A 15217-nucleotide genomic window follows, 5' to 3' on the forward strand; every position below is an offset into this window, starting at 1 on the left:
TCATCAGTAATAAACTGTCAAATTTTCTGAATCTCTTCTGAGTACAGTTAGTGATTTCACTTATTCTATCCATTCTATCTTCTTGCATCGGGGCCTCTTCTAAGCTGATCTGGCTGCCCTGTATATTTGAAATCCAGTTTGCATGCTGGACTTGCCCTTTACACATATTCAAGGATTCCTTCTATTTCTATCCTATGTTTGATTTCCTGTTTCCTGTTATCCCATGCTTTCCTTTTTCTTAGTTTATATCCTCATCTGGTGGAATACATCCTTCTGTAACTTCCTGTGAATGTGTGCATGGGAGGTAACTTTTTCGAGACCTTGTATGTTTGAAATTATTTTTTTTTATCTCATCTTGTTTCATAATGAAAATTTAGAAATTTATAGAACTCTAGGTTGGAAATGATTTCTCTTTTTTCTCAAGTTTTTTTTTAAATGTTTATTATTGTGTGAGAGAGATGGAGAATCAAGCAAGGAGGAGCAGAGAGAGAGGGAGTGAGAGCATTCCAAGGAGGCTTATGCTATTGGCACAGAGCCCTCCATGGGGCTCCATCTCAAGAACTGAACCATGAGATCATGACCTGAGCTGAAATCAAGAGTCAGACATGTAACCAACTGAGCCACCCAGCCCCTGGAAGGGATTTTTCTTCATAATTTTGAAGGCACTTGTGCAGTTAAACGTGTCTGGGGGAAGACACAAAATCAAACTGATGGGTCTCACTTAAAATTCATGGCCAAGAACCTCAAAACACCAGAGAATCACACTGTATTTCCAAAATCCATTTATTCTCCCACTGTCCTTAATGCTTATTTCACACCCTTTCTTTCATTTCATATTGCCTTCAGTATTGTCTCCCTCCGTACTCTCAGTTGATGACCTTACTGACAGCTTCCCTGAGAAAGCTGAAATAATCAGTAGAGATACCCCACAGTTTCCCGCAACTACACCTACCCACCTCCTAACCCAACTACAGGGCCTTCCTGCCTTGGACTGATAAACCATCCATGCTCTGGTCTAAAGCCTTTCTCTCCACTTAGGCACTAAGATCTAATTTTCTCTACCCTAGTCAAGAATATCTTTTAAAAGATTTTCCCTCCTCTCTCCTACATAATCAAAATTTCTTCTCAAATGATTCAGTCCTGTCAGCATAGAAATATGCTATTTCTCATGTTTTGGAAAAAAGAGAAAGAAACTTCCTCTTGATCCCGTTGGTGATTTGAGCTCCCATTCATTTGCTGTCCTTTACAGCAAAATTCCTAGGAGAGATTTCCTACTCATACTGTCTCCCATTTCTCTCCTCCCATTATATGATTCCCCTTCCAATTAGACTTTATCCTTTACCCACACCTTGCAGTTCCTTTTTTTCAATATAAACTATAACCTCCATGTTGCTAAATCTACTTGTCTGTTCTCAGAACTCATCTCATGTAACACATTACTCCTTCCTTCAGTGGCTTCAGTCTCCTTTGCGATTTCAACCTCTTTGTTCAACCTCCTAATGCTGAGGTCCATCTTCTTTTCTCCTCTAGTTATACTTTTCCAACTCAGTTAACAGCAATGCCAACTCTTCTGTGGATTGGGCTAAAGCTTCGGTTTCAATCTTGACTCTTTTCCTTATACTGTCCATATCAAATATAACCAGGAATTTCATTGGCCGTACCTTAAAAACAGACACAGAATGTAAACATTTCTCAACACCTCACTGTCACATCCTGCTCTAAGACACAGTCATCTCTTTCCTGTATTACTGCAATAGTCTTCTAATTGGTCTTCTTGACCTTTGCTGTCTTTTGAGTTGTATTATATTCTAAGCACAATTAAAAATTAATAACAAAAGTCAGATCATGTTAATATTTTACTCAAAATGGCTAACATTTCATTCATACAAAAACCTGAGTCCTTGGGAAGCTCAACAGGACCTTCATGCCACCCTTTCCATTGTCACACACTGTCATTCTGCCAGCCCTCATTTTAGTCTTTGCACTGGATGCTGTCTATCTCACATGTTCCGACTGCATCTCATTCAGGACCTTGCTTAAATGTCACCTTTATGTGAAGTCGACCATTACCATCTGACTTACTATTCTCTTAGTCTATGTCCCCATCATGGCAGGTACCCCTGAACACTACTCTATATATTCTTTGTTGTTCTTGTTATAACACTCATTCCTTCTAAGATATGATATAAATGTTATTTTGTGATATGTGTTGTGCACCTTCCCCCTGTTAAAATATAAGCTCAATTAGCATAGGGTTTTTCATATGTTTGTCACAAATGTGTTCCAAAATCATACAACAATGTTTGGTACTTATTGAGGGCAATACATATTTTTTGTTTCTTAAATGAAGGTACTGTTCCACTGCCTTCCATTTCCAGTGTTTCTGTGAAGTCAAAAGCCATTCTGATGCTCAACGGTATACAAAGATGAGGATTGGGGATAGGATAATGATTGACCTCAGGTTCAAATAATGAGTACATTGAATGTAAAGTATTTAAAAACAGTAATATAAAAATCTATCAGTCAGCTTTTTAAAAAAATGCCACTATAGAAAGACAATTCTAAGCAACATTGGTTACAATAATTTTCTACTTTGCAGGGTGGGCCATTTTCATTGCTGCTCGTCCGCACCCTTGTTACACCCTTGATGGTTCCTGGTTAGTTTTATATCTTGTTTTGTTTTTGTGTGTGTGTGTGTGTGTGTTTGTTTGTTTGCTTGTTTTGAGAGGGGGTTGTTTTCAGCTCTGCATACTTTTAAGGACTTCTAAAATTTCATCATGATGTGTTTGATGTGAATCTATTTCAACAATTAGGTCAGATTGGTACTTTAGATTTTGAATTTCTTGGCCTTCAGTTCTGGAGATTTTTTTAAATTATCTCCTTGATAGATTTTCTTCCTCATATTTTCCTATTCTCTCTTTCTTGAACTATTTTTCAAATAGTGAATCTCTTTGTTTTCCTGTAGTATCTTACCATTTCTCTTCTATTTTCTTTCAGTTTGCCTTTTGCTCTACTTTTTGTGAAATTTCTTAAAGTTTACCTACCAATCTTGCTATTATATTATTATACCATCATAATTAAAGTGATATTTTTAACAACTTTTTTTTTTCCTTCTCTGTATTATACTGTTACACGTTTGTTGTTGGAATTAAGTCTTCCTTCTCTTTGATGATATTAATGATGAGGTTCAATTTTTAATTTATAAAAATTAATTTCCTTTCTTACAAGTGTTTTCTCTGAAGAGACTCTGTTTTGACAAGGTTGCCCTTTTTTTTTTCTTTTTTCTATTTAATATTTTGATCTTTATGTTTCCTCAGAAATCCACTAATCCTTGGTTGGCTGCCTGTGTTTTAGATTTGTGAGGCTAAACACTGACTAATAATTCTGAGCATCTATATCACTCAAGAATAATATTCCTTTTCCATTTATTTGGGGAACCTCAACACCTCCATCTTGAGGTCTTTCTGTTTAAGCCATTTTCTCTAAGACTCTGAATATATCCATTTTGGTTAGTTGCCAATGTTCTTACAGCAAAGTGAAAAAAACAGGGCTGAGAACCTCAGCATCCATTATGCACATGTTTTTAAAAATCTTCTGTTTTAAGTACACTACACCCACTCTCAATTTGGTCTGTTCATCTCCCAGCCCAGAAAATCTGTCTTATCTGTTTCAGCAAATAAAACATCATTCTTGCAACATTTGGGGACTAGCTTGCAGAGTGGCAAGGGAGATCCAAAAATTTGTTTATTAAATAGACTTTCAATAAATCATCATTATTTCAGCCTCTCCCTTTTGTCCTCTGTCCTTGAGGCAGCCCAGATAGGGTAAAATATCACAAATGAGGTTTGCTTTGCTCTCTCCAGTTTGAGAGAGGAAACTGGGGTCTGGGTTGCCACTTCCTCCAGACTAAGACCTTGGCATACTAACAAGAGTATGCAGCAAGGGCAAGAAAACACACTACACTTCCTTACCTTTCTGAAGGTGGCAATTGCTCTAAGCCTTTCTTTCCCAGAGCTTCTGTGGAGTTAATTCAGCCAATTTCTTATTGTGTTTTATTTTTCTATGGTGGAACAAGAACTTGGAGCTTCCTGGTTCACCATTTTGCTGATGTTCTGCAAAGCCAGCTCTTCATCTTTTAAAATAGTTTTCAAATCTCTAACTAAAATATTTTCTTTTAATTCCTTATATCTAATTATTTTAATGTCTAAATCTAATGATATCTGTACTCCCTGTGGTCTTTCTCCACTGTCTTTTAAGAATTTTTAAAAATTTTTTTTTAATGTTTATTTATTTTTGAGACAGAGAGAGACAGAGCATGAACGGGGGAGGGTCAGAGAGAGGGAGACACAGAATCGGAAACAGGCTCCAGGCTCTGAGCAGTCAGCACAGAGTCCGACGCGGGGCTTGAACTCACAGACCGCGAGATCATGACCTGAGCCGAAGTCGGACGCCCAACCGACTGAGCCACCCAGGCGCCCCTTAAGAATTTTTTTAAATGTTTATTTATTTTTGAGAGAGAGAGAGAGAGAGAGAGAGAGAGAGAGCAGGGGAGGGAGAGAGGGAGACACAGAATCTGAAGCAGACTCCAGGCTCTGAGCTGTCAGCACAGATCCTGATGTAGGGCTCGAACCTGTGAACCCTGAGATCATAACTTGAGCCAAATTTGGATGCTCAATGACTGAGCCACCCAGGTGCCCCTCTCCACTTTTTTCTCTCTTGAATTCTATTAAGACTTGTCTTCCTAAAAACCTATTGTTTTTAAAAATGGAATTCTAGATTGTATATAAAATGTATCAATACAATTTGAATCCTAGGGTGGTATCTTTGTTCATTGTGAATTTGCTTCGCTTACTTTTCTTATGACAAGCATCTAAACTGGGGACAAATCCAATCAAGGATCAAGACAATAATTTTATGAGGTTTATTCTATTTCCTCGCATGTTGGGAAAAGGACTTCAGGGTCCTACCTAAAGCCCTGATTATTTGCTAGTATTCTATTTTTGTTTTTAGCAGCCCAGTAGCTGCAATTTTTGTCTCTCTAGCCACAAGAGTCTTAAAAGTGCTTAATTTCTCACCCTTTCAGCAGCCATTGTGATAATTTGTGAAACAAAAACCCAAAAATACACAGAGCCCATTTCTCCAGGTTTCCCTTCGTCAAGATCATGTCCCTGCAAATTATATTTGATATCTTCAGAAACACATTTTATTTTACTTTATTTTATTTGTAAAAAATTGTCTATCTTTTCTAGTTTTTCTCAGTGGGAAGACTGGACCTCCACAGCAGATAAGAAACTAATCTGCCACTGTCTGAAGCAGAACCCTTGATTATTGAAATCTTTAGAAAATTGCATTAGAAAGATCATTTAGCCAGTCACAAAACCCTCCAGAATATAGAGTATTTCTCAAGTCCTAAATTGTTTCAAAGTTTTTTAAATAAATTATTTATATTTTTATAATGAAATCATATCCATAAAGATTCTGAAATCTGACTAACAGACAGATCTCCATAACCGTGCCATTTGAGTCACAGAATAATTATTAATATCAAGCTTTTTCACTCTAAAAAGTATTCTAGTCTGAACAATAAAGTATGTGGTCACCTTATATATAAATAAATAGATAAATGGATTTTAATTAATAACTTCACGCTGCCAGAAACTGAATGGAAATATTTGATTATGAGCATACAGATATATACTCATTTTTAAATTTATGAATAGCAACTGTGTATCGCTTTTTCCTGCTTATTATGGAGTGTGTATCTATTCATCTTCCAATGTTTTTACTAGCTATCTTCAATCATGAGAAAACTGGTAAGTGTAGGTTTCCACAGCCATTTTAAACAAAACGTAACTAGCATTAGATACTTGTATATAACAAGTAAGTGGCATTTTCAGAGGTGTGTCTGTGTGTGCGCATACCATCAAGACCCTGGGGCAAAGTGTCAAAAGTGAGTTATGTTATAATATTATTTTACTGAATTAAGTTTTATTTTGAGGGCATAGATTTATCCTGCATTATTACATTTATTAGAACTCAACCATTGCTTTAAATAGAACAAAAAGCATATAAGGATAAATTTTATAAAGATCATAAATAGTTCATAAGCCAAATGGGTCAAGTGGTTGATACTTCTCACAGGGTAAAATGGTTCAGTTCAATTTTTTTTTAATGTACTTGAAAAAAGACAATTGCATTCTAAATCAGCGTCTCTCAGGAATTGTGCAGGTGTGTGTGTGTGTGTGTGTGTGTGTGTGTGTGTGTGTGTGTCACTCTCTTAGGTGTGCTACTGAGGCATGTGTAGTTTTTAAAGTTTACAGTTTTGACCGATGTACATCCAGAGATGGAAGCCTCTGTTGCAGAAGTCTGTCAGGTTCAACTCCTCTATTGAAGGAAAGGGACACTGTGAGAAACCATGTTTGGGTCGTATGTACCTACTTCCCTGAACAACCTCTGTGTAGTTAAAGTGAATCATCTAATGTCTATATGACTAAACCCAGGTGCCCAAGAGAGGTAGCCTGATTGGAGAACTCCCAAAAAGAGAAATCTCTCTTTAGGAAATTTGAAGGTAAATTTACAAGAAAGCATACATAACATACACAGTGGTATAGAGTTGAATCTAGTGCAATGAACAGAAAAGCAGAATACAATAGGAGAAGCAAAACATCAGAGAGTGGGGAAGAAAGATATATGAGAAGTCTTAGCCATAATTCAGAGAGCATCAATATTCGCATGTCACTGGATGACATGATAACCATATATCCAGATCTGCACTTGGGTCAGAAGAGTTGCACTTTTAACAAGGAAAGAAGTAGTTATTATTATAGGTCTTTATAAAATGTGTGTGAAGCTGGTTGATCAGCTTGGGGCATATATATATTTTTATCCTTGTGTATTTTTGTGTGACCTTAAGTAACCTGGATATACCTCTATTTTTGCAACTTGCATGACACTCATTAACAGAGTTATGAATGAATATGTCTTTAAAATTAGAAGAGTGTTATGTGGGAAGAGTAAGAGGCAGCAGATGTGAAAATACCAAAAGGAAGCAATATTTAAATGAGATATTTTACATTTTGCAGAGAATCTGTCTTAATTTAGAATAGAAAAATTTCATATTGCTTTGTAATAAATCATTAGGTCATAATTTTAATAGATAAAATATGACAGCTCTGCCTCAAAAATACGTCCTTAATGTCATTGCTATTTTCCACTTACATTTTGCTGCCCTGGAACAGATTGCAGCCGACTTCTAGCTGGTCTTATGCTTCCTCTCTTGCCCCGGAGTTTATTATCCTTCTGGGAATGAGAGTGATGCTTTGAATTTACTTATCAGATTACATTACTCCCTGATATAATACCCTCCAATTGCTTGGCGTTCACCTTGAACAACCTACAGACTTCTGGCCATAGTCTGACATGTACTCCCTAATTTAGCACCTGTCCTCCTTTGTGACCTAAACTCATACAATTTTCCCCTACTTCCTTACATCCCAGCCTTACTGCTTGTTCTATTTTTTTAAGAAAGCACTACACCCAACGTGGGGCTTCGACTCACAACCTCAAGATCAAGAGTTGCATTTTCTACCAACTGAGCCAGCCAGGAGCCCCTGTTCTATATTTAACATATGCCAACCTCGCTACTGCCTTAAAGCCTTTGCTTCAGTTTTTCTATTCTGCATTCCTTTTTCTCTAGATCATAGAATGGCTGGTTTCTTCTCATCATTACATCTCCCTGGAGAAGCTTTCCTTACCACCACAAGTAAGGTGCAATCCATCACTTCCATCCCATTACCCTTTTTGCATATTCATAGTGTTTATTACTATTTGTATTTATTGCATTTATTTTTATGTGTTTATATATATCTTCTTCTTTTACAGTATATACTCCAATAAGGTAGGAACCTTGTCTTCTTCATCAATATAATCATTTATCTAGAATTATATCTACCTAATTGAAATTTAAAGAGGGTTTCTAAGATGAAAAGCATTTAAGATATTAGTTTGCTTATATTCGTGCCCGGAATTCCGTTTGTAGCTTGCCCCCCACCCTGGTATTTCTAATTACTCTTTTTATTTTATTCTTTGTAGAAGATGCATTTGCCTTCTTTGTGACTCTAAGATATTCTAGAATATTAAAAATGTGATTTATTGTACACAAGCCTTTTCCTAAAGTTTCTTTCCAATAGAACACTGTTAGAAATCTGATATATTGGGGCACCTAGTTGGCTCAGTCGGTTGAGCGTCCGACTTTGGCTCAGGTCATGATCTCACAATTCGTGGGTTCGAGCCCCGCGTCGGGCTCTGTGCTGACAGCTCAGAGTCTGGAGCCTGCTTCAGATTCTGTGTCTTCCTCTCTCTCTGCCCCTCCCCTGCTCACACTCTGTCAATCTGTCTCTCAAAAACTAAATAAACATTTAAAAAATTAAAATAAAAAAAAGAAATCTGATATATTGCTTTCTAGGTTGATATACAGGTGTTGACTTGGAACATCTTTCATTATCGTCCTGTGTTAAAGTCACTGCTTCTTACTTTCCAAACCTTTTTATTTCCTAGATTACTATTCTTCTTTTAAAAACAGATACTCAGACAAATCTTATAAAATTTTATTTACTTACTCACATGATTGGAAAGTGTAATCGAGGGTGGAATCAGATGAACAAGCTATGTATGATAAGATATAACCCACTGTCACAGACTTTTATTGCTTGTCAGAAAAGTTCAATCCCATCCTTTGATATGTGTTTGTACTAGGGAGAACTCTTTTCGTGATAGCTTTAACAATCTGCTCAATACTTTCCCCTGTATTTTCATAAGATTTCTCATTCACTAAATGCTCTGGCAGTGTTCTTCATAATTAATAACCTCTTCCCTGGGAAAGCACGTGTTCTTTGTCAAGGCCCCCAAAGAGTCCTATAAGATACTGATTTTTCCTTGTAGTCAACCTGAATTCCTCAAATTTGGCAAATGTGAACCAAAGTCTGCAACCCTGAAAATGCAGTTTGATCTAGTTTTTAATCTATAGGAAATCTCCATGCTCTGTGCTTCTATTCCTTTCTGTACATCATCACTACCCTGCTGTCAGAATATTGTGCTTTTATTGTAATTACTTGTTTAGTATCAGCATCTAAGCATTTCCTTCACAAACTTAAGTTCTGTGAGGGCTGGTACCAGGCCAGTTGTACTGCATCCAACACTGAACACAGGCTTCTGGAACATAGTAAACATACACACAATATATCTATTAAATGATCGAAAGTGCAATGGATAGATAGGCAAGCTCTTGCTGTTTTTCTGTTTTTGTTTTTATGACTTTAGCCAGCATCTCAGAGATATCCTCCATCTGAGTTATTTAACAGTTTAAAGAAAATGTTAGCTATGGACAAAGTGTAGATCCAAAGGCAGGAATTCAGTAATTATTAAAAGCTGCATTAAGCCCATCGTTGCTAAGGCTGAAAATAATTACCTTTGGGGGTGCCTGGGTGGCTCAGTTGGTTGAGCCTCTGACTCGATTTTGGCTCAGGTCGTGATCTCATGGTTCGTGAGTTCAAGCCTCCCATCAGGCTCCACGCTGTCAGCCCAGAGCCTGCTTGGGATTCTTTCTCTCTCCCTCTCTCTGCCCCTCCCAAGTTGTTCTTTCTCTCAAAATAAGTAAATAAACATTAAATAATAATCTTTTGATACCGGTGATATCACTAATGTGAAAATATAGAGAGTGCCAAAGCATACAGAGAAATTCCGAGAAATATAATTGACTAGTATTCCTCCTACTGTTTATACGAGGACTTGTGGTATACCCTCTTTAGCTCCACGAGAGTATATTCAAGGCATGTTCTTCTGAATCAAAGTTCACCTAGCAGGGAGCCCAAATCTCCTGTGTAACACATTTCTGCAGACTGTGTTAATGGGGGTGCTCTTCTCTGCCACTTCCCATTCTTCCATATGGAAGGCAGTTTATAGTTTTTTGTAAGCTAGTTTCAAGTCTCCAATGAGTACTGAGCATAAGAGACAACTTCAAGAGGATCATTTCATCTTTAGCTGCTTCTAGGAAGCCCCTAATGAGTTAGCTGACTCAAAGAATTGGGAAAACAAACTTACCTTGCCAGCAAATGGGATCAGATCTGTCAACAATACCAAATTGCCCCACATGCTGCAGCACCTGCTACAGTAAAAGAAGATATAATATAATTGCAGTTGGGAGGAGATGCCCAACCAGGGACTGCAGCCAGAGCTTCAACAGCTGTTAGCAATGGAAATCTGTCATCTTCTATCTGTGCTCAGTGCTTGGAGACAGTTACACAAATGACATTCTCTTAGGCTGTCTCATAGAATTAGCAGTGCTTTCCTTTGGAAACCTTACCAACATGGCCCTATAAGGAGACATATTGAGGAAGTTCAATAAAACTCCCATAATGCTAGTAAGCCCCTACAAAGGAACTAAGGGTTTTGTTTTTCAGTAACCAGTCGAGAATTGGCCTATAATATTGAATCTACTAAGTTGTAATCCAACTTTTCGTATGTTTACATCAAGTTTCCATCATTAGATCTTAAGCAACTTCAAAGTTGGATGTGTCTGATCCATATATTTGTACAACTATGGCATCTGGTTTTTCAAGTAGTGTGTGGTCAATGGATATATGTTAATTAGATTTTGGGTGAAAATAGAATGTACTCTATGACATTCTTTTATGTAATTATAACACCCAGTTTTTTTAAGGCATTCAATCTGATTGTCAGTATATCTGATACCAAGCTTTATGTAAAATTGATACCTTTCTGTGCTTGGAGTGCAATAGTATATTTGTAAAGAGGAACCACATCATTTGCTAAGCTTGAGATTTAAGCTAATATTTAAAATCAGGAGACATTATTTTAAGGAATATTTAAATAAATACTATGGCTGCAACCCAGCAGATTGAGAACGTAGTTATAATACATCAATGAAAGGATTTAATTATGCTAAATCTATAATATATTTCATTTTCCATTTCCCATATAAGCAGGTGAGTATTAAGATCAAATCAAAGTCATTAAAGTCAGATGGTGGAAATAGATTTGTTATCCCCTCCACCACTGCTGGGTAGGTCTCTGATAGATTTCTTTGGTGTACTCTCCTTACCAGCCTATGGCAGGTCTGTCACTATACATCCAGGTTTCTTAGCTAATGCTGCTAGTAAATGATCTTTTCTGTAGCAAGAAAATAAATCAAGCATTTAGCTGCAGTATGATGGAAGACATTTGTATCTAAATTGTCCACCTATAGCAGGAAAATCACACACAAGTACATCCAAACTCTCCTGTTAACAGAAAAATAATACAATAAATACCAGACTTTTCAAAAGGCAGGAAACTTGCTCACTTTGAATAAATTAAAGACACCTGAAGTGTAGGAAAGCTTAGTTGGAACAATGCTTAGATTAGATTTCTCTTTTTCTTTCCTTGATTTGAAATGGATTGTCATCAACAAGGCTTTTAATCTGCTCCGAGATCAAGCATTAACTTTCTTTCAAAAATATATTTTTAAATATTTGTTTACTTTTGAGAGAGATACAGAGAGAAAGAGAGAGAGAGAGAGAGAGAGAGAGAGAGAGAGAGAGAACGAGTAGGGGAGGGGAAGAGGAAGAGGGGGACAGATGCAGAATCTGAACTAGGCTCCAGGCTCAGCTGTCAGCACAGAGCCCGACACAGGGCTTGAACTCAGGAACCATGAGATCATGACCTGAGCCAAAGTTGGGTGCTCAACCAACTGAGCCACCCAGGAGCCCCCTTATCAGGCATCAACTTTATGCCAGTCTGTTCAAAACATCACCACTCCCTCAACTGCCTCATATATAGGAAGGTGTAGGGATTCAGAACAGAACTGCAATGAAAGCTCAACAAGTATTCAGTCATCAAAATAAATCAGTTTTCTTTGTTCTTTGGTTCTTCCTGTAAAGTGCTTTTGGACCCTGATCCACAACTTGTCTCCAGAGATGCAGTACTATGGATGTCTGTTTTGTCACTGGTCACCATGTGACTGCTCTCATGAACATCAACTTCTATCTTAGTTTTGAGCATGGCTATATATATTTAATTAAAAATATTCAGGGGCGCCTGGGTGGCGCAGTCGGTTAAGCGTCCGACTTCAGCCAGGTCACGATCTCGCGGTCCGTGAGTTCGAGCCCCGCGTCAGGCTCTGGGCTGATGGCTCAGAGCCTGGAGCCTGTTTCCGATTCTGTGTCTCCCTCTCTCTCTGCCCCTCCCCCGTTCATGCTCTGTCTCTCTCTGTCCCAAAAATAAATAAACGTTGAAAAAAAATTAAAAAAAAAATATTCAAACAGCCTTCCTTCCTCTAGAATGTAAATACTTTGTGGTTGAGACTTGTTTATTTATCATTATATTTCTAGTTTTTCAAATAATTCCTGGTATGTAATAGGTACTCTGAAATAATTATTGAATAAACCAATTTATAAATATATGAATGAATGAATAAATGGATGGGTGGATGATTTCTATTAATTTGGAGTAAAGATGATTGTGATATTGTGGGTGTTCGAAGAAAGGACATGGCTTAGGAATGCAAGTATCTGTTCAGGCAATTAAACTTTTTGTTTAGATTATCTGCCACAAACATAGGAATACTTAAATTGCCTTTACCCTATCTCAAAAAGATATCAAAAATAGAAGAAAAAAACTTCATCTTTAGAATAAAAAACCTGACTGACTGTGTGTGTGTGTGTGTGTGTGTGTGTGTTTCTCCAATGATTTTAAGCTTCTTTTTTTTTTTTTTTCAACGTTTTATTTTATTTTTTTGGGACAGAGAGAGACAGAGCATGAACGGGGGAGGGGCAAAGAGAGAGGGAGACACAGAATCGGAACCAGGTTCCAGGCTCTGAGCCATCAGCCCAGAGCCCGACGCGGGGCTCGAACTCACGGACCGCGAGATCGTGACCTGGCTGAAGTCGGACGCTTAACCGACTGCACCACCCAGGCGCCCCGATTTTAAGCTTCTAAAGGACAAAGCCATTGGGATGTGTGGGGTGCAATTGGCAAACTAGGTAAAATATTCAGCCTTGCGTGGTAGAAATAAATTTTATGATTTTATTAATATTTAAATTTGTGAGTTGCATAGATGACTCAGAAGTACATTCTAAAATAAATTTTGATTTATAGTAGTGGAACTTACAGAATCCAATTAAAAAAAAAGAACCAATAAAGGATTGCGGTAGAATTCTAGGAAATATCTAAATTGTACAGATTCTCATTTCATTTATACACAAGATACAACCTGCGAGTCAATGAAAAGATTCCAGTGATTGATATCAAACCACCAGACTGACTGTTTAGATTCCTGTTAACAATGGCTCTTTTGTGACTTGGTTCACCCAATCTTAACTTCCTACAAGACTCTGTCCTAAGCCCTGCCTTCTTTGATTAGGTGACATTGAGTACTACTTACTGAGAGAGATTTCTGAGGTTTTGGTTAATTTTCTACAATACTAAATATAAAGCCACAGTTAAAACTTCTTATTTAGAGACGTTTTAAGTAAACTGAACATGCAATTGATTAGATCTGTGATCTAAGTACACTTACCATCCCTTGCTTTTCTATTTCTTTTTAATCCTTAACAGATGGTACAGAATTCATTATGGCTCAGCCAGAATTACAGCAAATTTTTCCTTGTCACCAGAACAACATGCTTAATTCCTTAGAGAGTGAGTTAACTTCTAAAGTCTCTTAGAAAAGACTTAACTTTTAAGAAGGCAATCATCAAAAGATGCACCTAAGCTTATTCAGCATTTCCTTTCCATTCTGCCATTCTAGAGGCAAGGAATAAATACATTACAAGTTCTATTAGCCAACAGCTATTTATTGAGCAGCTGTAATGTGCTTGGCATTGTGCTACGGCATAGATATATGGAAAAGGAAAGAGCAAGTTTTACTGTGAGATGCAAATATACTAACCTATACTTAAAATATATTGTACTAAAACTATGATAGAAATAAGAACAAGGACTTTGCAAGAGTGACTAATTCCCCTTGGCGCAGGGTGAAGCCAAAAGAATCCCAGCCGAGTATTAGCTTTTTGAGTATTAATTGCCAAAAATGAAAGCATTGTGTTCCCAAGTTGCCTACTTGCTGTCTCTATTGCAAAAGAGGATAGGATCACTCTTCATAAAAAGTTACTTAATGCTTAAAAGTGCCATTGTTTATTTTCTCACTTAAGGAAAAATGTATTTGATTTACCCACTAGGTACCTCATTAAGAAAGTAAAATCTCCAGACATTCCTGCAATGTGAAAAAAAGCACAGCATAAAAATATCGATGTTGAAAAGTCATTTGGTAAAATTCAGCAACATATTTCTTATTAAAAAAATAAAAAGCACAATGGAAAAGTGGAACCTATTTAACTGTGGGAAATACTGTTTACCAAGAATAGGAACAAATACTATCTCAAATATGAGACTGTAGCTTCACTTCAGTTAAAATCAGAAATTGGGTCAAGATGTCAGAATCACAATTATTTGACATTGATTGGAATAAATGAAAAAAAATAAGATAATTTTCCTAACTGGAAAATTTATTTTAAAAGTTATAAGAAGGAATGAATACCTAATATTTGATGGGAAGGAAAAAGTAACAATATATTTTTAAAACTAGATATTAGCATATAAAATAAAGCTACGTTAAAAAAGTAATGTGGTGTGGAAGTAAATTAGCAATAGATACATTATTCAGTGGAGTCCAGCAGTGTTCAAAAATAGATCCCAGTCTATATATGTGAGAATTTAATACAAAACTAATAAAATAACATATTCAAAAACAAGTTCCAATTTCATTAAATAATGTGTGATGCCGAAAGCATTTATAAATTTTGAAGACAGAATGAAATATCCAGTAGAAGAATGTGAGGACGGGGGAAGAGTTGAGACAATTTGGAAAAGAGTAAGTGACCAAGGTACAAGTGAAATCCTCTCTCTAGTCAATTGTCTGAAAAATATAAATGGATGTATTATTGCCTGCCACCTTATATCCATCAACACACATGTTGATGAAAATAAAGAAAAAGGAGTACTCTTGGTAGCAAGTTGGGAAAAATGTATGTTCTTACATTTGGCTGATTGGATTGCAAATTGTTCATGTTGAGGGTGTTATCAGGAAAGATTTATTCAAATTCAAAAATACATACCTTTTAATCTATTAGTTTCCCTTTTGACAACCCAACCCATGGAAAGA

The sequence above is a fragment of the Puma concolor genome, chromosome A3, assembly GCF_028749965.1.
Source record: "Puma concolor isolate L17-30 chromosome A3, mPumCon1.1.hap2, whole genome shotgun sequence".
Taxonomy (NCBI): Eukaryota; Metazoa; Chordata; class Mammalia; order Carnivora; family Felidae; genus Puma; species Puma concolor.